This window comes from Scylla paramamosain, chromosome 6 (genome assembly GCF_035594125.1).
Source record: "Scylla paramamosain isolate STU-SP2022 chromosome 6, ASM3559412v1, whole genome shotgun sequence".
NCBI lineage: Eukaryota > Metazoa > Arthropoda > Malacostraca > Decapoda > Portunidae > Scylla > Scylla paramamosain.
The window spans coordinates 18,967,724-18,971,996 of record NC_087156.1 but is presented as its reverse complement, the minus strand read 5'-3'; the positions used below and the strand labels follow the sequence as shown (position 1 = coordinate 18,971,996).

Genomic DNA, 4,273 nt, shown 5'->3' with positions numbered 1-4,273 from the left:
TCATTCTTCCAGTTACATTGTGTTCTCTTTCTGCTTCTCTTTCTCAAGCAATGCCACATCTACATTTACTTCTCACTATTTCTTTCTCTCTTTCTCCTGTCTCCTTCCTCCTCTTCTCCCAAATTATTCGTTCCTTTTGACCTTTCTCTCTCCCCCTGCTCTACCCTTTTCACCCTCCTCTCTCCTCTTCTCCTTGCCTCTTCCTCATTATCACCTCTCCCTTCTCGTACAATCCCACCCTTTCCCTTTCCCTCTTCTTTCACCCTTTCCCTCTTACACTCAGCTGTTTATTCACCGACACTTGTTCATTACTTCGTCAGGTGATGCATGGAAAACACCTAATGGCCTTTTAATAACCCCTCGCACTGCATTTTCTACCCAGCATGAGGAATATTAAATGAAAGCGTGGAACTGAAGCGGAGAAAAACACATTTACTCCACTCCTGCATATTATTGATTGCCCAGGTGGGTGTACAGGAAGTGAGAAGGGGGGAGGTCTAACAGGAGGAGGACGGGTGGAGAGGGAAATGTAGAAGGAAGATGTAGTAGAAGAAAATTGGCGGTAGGGGCAGAATGAAAAGGTAGGTAGGAGAATAACGTAGGCAGGGGGTAGAAGAGGAGAGGATGGAGGGAGAGGGAGGGATGTAGAGGAAAGATGTAGGAGTAGGAGAAAATTGGGGTAGGGAAAGGAGGAAAAGGTAGGGAAGAGAATAACGAAGGGAGAGAATAGAGAAGAGAAGGGATGAGGACTTGGAGTGTGAGAGGGGGAGAGAATGAAGAGGGAAGATGTAAAAGTATGAGGATATTGGGAAAGGGACAGGAGAAAAAAAAAAGGTAGAGAGGGGAGAGAGTGAGGGAGGAGGAGAGAATGAGGGAAAAAGATAAGGATACGAGTAAGAAAAAAAAAAAAAGATTGTGATAGATTTCCAGGAAAATGTGTATGAGAAGGAAATGACAATGAGAAATAAACGGAAAAAAAAAAAGGAGAAAACTGTAAGGGAAGAAAAAAGAAGAAAATAGGAAGAGGAATAAAAGAATGTGATAACTGGATGAGGAAAAGGTGGACAGAAAAAAAAAAAACGAAATAACGAGTTGGAACAGACGAAGAAGAAGAGAATGAGGAGAGGAAAGAAAAAAAAACTGAATAAGGGGAAGATGAGAAAGGTGAATGACGAGAGAATGACGAGAAGAAACACAAGGAGGAAAAGAGGAGGTAGAGCAGGAGTAGGAGCAGGAGGAAGAGGAGGAAGAGGAGAGATGGGGCCTGTCACACCAGTCAAGGGAATGTCATGATAAATCTGTGTTGGAAGTATGTCCTGATGTGGTGTGTCAGGGTGTGGTATGTCACGGTATGTCTTCATTTGTATTTTTCAGGAAGTGGAGGAGAGGCATAATGGAGGGAGGGGGAGAGAGGGAGAGGTCCTGGGTCGGGGGGGGGGTAAGTGAATCTGCTAGCTCCCCTTTGTGCATAGTTGATTTACATTTGATTATTTTATGTCGAGAAGAAAGTCTTACATGTGTTAATTTTTCACGGCGCACAATCTTTGAAGAGAGGAAGAGAGACAGAGAGAGAGAGAGAGGGAGAAGAGAGGAGTGAAGAGAGAGAGAAGGTGAGAAGAGAGAGAGAGAGAGAGAGAGAGAGAGAGAGAGAGAGAGAGAGAGAGAGAGAGGGAGAGGGAGACTTGTTTTCTTGTTCGTCTTTCGTCTTTTCTTTCTTTTTCTTTCTTTTGCTATCCTCACGTCGCTGTTTTTATCTGTTTATTTTTCTGGCGTATTTTCATTTTTTTTTTTTTTTTGGTGTGTGCTTCCGCTTTGTCTCAGTTTTTCTCGTGTTATGAAATAGTTTATTTTTCCTCCTCTCTCTTTCTCTCTTTTTCCTTCTTTCCTGCCTGCAACATAATATGAATCACACGTATTTTCTCCAGTCTCGCCTCTTTCGTTTTTAGTTAATGCAACAGTATTTTTGTCTTGTTTTTTTTTTGTCATTAGCATTGCACTTACTCATATCAATTACTCATGCAACGTATTCATTTTACATTATACTAATCTTTTCCTCTTGTCTGGCGCCGAAACTCAACATTCGTCTTTATCACACAAATATTACTTACATTCATATTTCCATGTAAGTAATCGCCCTACTTCAGAAACGCAAAACCTATTAAGAAAAATATATACGAGTATGCTAGTAATTACATCTCACCTTGTTTTGCGCCAGGTGATTTGTAAATGTGAATGATACTCTCGCCTCACCTGTGGATTCTTAATGACTGGCCTCAATTGGTCTCACCGCTGAAAAGGTTAGGCGAGAGAGAGAGAGAGAGAGAGAGAGAGAGAGAGAGAGAGAGAGAGAGAGAGAGAGAGAGAGAGAGAGAGAAACAAAGACTCATGTAAGGTCAGAGCAGGGGCTTATCTTATTCCTTCTTGTTTTATATATGTATTTTTTATTTATTTATTTTTTTGTAGACTGATGAGAGATGAAGAGACGTCACAGAGGAAAGAAAGAACTTGGGTAGTATGTCAGACCGATGGAAGAAGAGAAGAAAAAGAAGAGAAAGAATAATAATAACAAGAAAAGAAAGAAATGTGCGGGACCAGAAGCAGGAAGAAGTGCAATAATCATAAGAAAAAAGAAAAACGAGGAAGGAGGAGGAGGAGGAAGAAAAGGAGCAGGAAGAGGAGGATGAGATGACGTCCAGGTGTAGCACATTATTAATAACGTAAATTACAGGTGTGAGGGAAGGAAGCAGGAGGCAGGGCGCTGGATGGAGGAGGGAGCACTGCCGGTCACGAGGCGGAAGACGAAATGAGACGCACGAAGCAGTTTGGTGAATGCGAATGCAGTGAAATGTAGAAAAAAAAAAAAAAAGTGAGGTGTGTCAGAATATTGTGGTGCGTGCGGGGAGCGAGGAAAATACGGAGGGTGCAAGACACGTTGGAAAGGAGGTGGACAGGAGGAATAATTAGAAAAAGTAAAAAAAAATAATAATAATAGCATGACTTGTCAAATAAGACGTGTCAAAGAACAGAAAAAAAATGCATCTCCACGCAGTAAACACCTTGAAATAATAAGGAAAATGACTTTATAACAAAAAATTAAGACCTTCATACTGCAAAAACTCACAAAAGCTTATATCAAACGAAGTAATCACACAAACCAACACTGGAATTATGTACAACTCTATGATTACTGGACAAGAGTAGTGACGTAAACACTGCGGTAGATGACCTGAAAAGGAGGAGGTGGGGATGGGGGAGTAGGAGATGGAGGAAGGAAGGAAGGAAGGAGGGAAAAACAGCCGCCAGTGATTGGTAGTGATTGTAAATAAACAACAAGTGATGTGTTTCGGCGGGCAGCGTTGACAGGGTGTGAGGTGGTGATCGGTAGAGGCAGGCAGCCAGTCAACGCCGCCAAACATGCAACAGTAAACACAGACAGAGAGAGAGAGAGAGAGAGAGAGAGAGAGAGAGAGAGAGAGAGAGAGAGAGAGAGATGTGTATGATTTTAATTTGAAATGAGTCTTTTTAGTTCAGCCTTTCACTTAAAATGAATTTCCTGAGTAATATAAATTTCAATGGCATGTTTGTGAGTTTTTTTACAGTCAAAGAACAGGAAGAGGGAACAGCCCGAGTTAAAACCTGATGCGATCTTATGTTAGAATAGAATTGACCTTTAAACACAGAGAGACGTGACATAACTAACAGCTGTGTAGCATTGAATGAGAACTTGCATTAGTCAAGCCAAACCTTAACGCGTACAGACACTTTAGGCCAGAAGACTTATGTGGCCTCGTGATACAGACAGAAGCACAGACACGACCTTCTACGAACAGACAGTGACTTTAGGGTACAAAATGAGATGCGTCCGTCACGCCAACACGACCACTGACATTTTGGGTCTATACATGTGGCTCCGTGTATACCATATGGAGGCGGCAGTGACAGGAGGGTGTGGTAGAAGAACGTGCGCTGTTTAGGCTTAAGCTGCCACTACATACTTCCTTACTACATCACTACTGTGCGTTGATCACGTATCCTTGTAACGGTACTATGCATTCTCTCCCCTACTACTACTACTACTACTACTACTACTACTACTACTATTACTACTACTACTACTACTACTACTACTACTACTACTACTGCTACTACTACCTTTACGTCGATCGAGTAAGTTCAGTGAACGTTAGAAAGAAAATTCCCGGTCAGGTAACTTTTACGAAGGTTTACTTGACATTTCTGAGGATTTCGAGATAAACGTAAGTTGTAGGGAAGT

General features: G+C 41.9%; 1 long non-coding RNA gene across 1 annotated transcript in view; it reads left to right on the top strand.

The window, feature by feature from the left end:
- The window catches only part of LOC135101112 (uncharacterized), a 231,176-nt gene extending 227,206 nt beyond the window's left edge, over positions 1 to 3,970 (top strand). Inside the window, exon 7 of the long non-coding RNA XR_010269033.1 lies at positions 2,464 to 3,970. This is a non-coding gene — a long non-coding RNA (uncharacterized LOC135101112). The remainder of the gene's footprint in view (positions 1 to 2,463) is intronic.
- Positions 3,971 to 4,273: the final 303 nt, after the last annotated feature.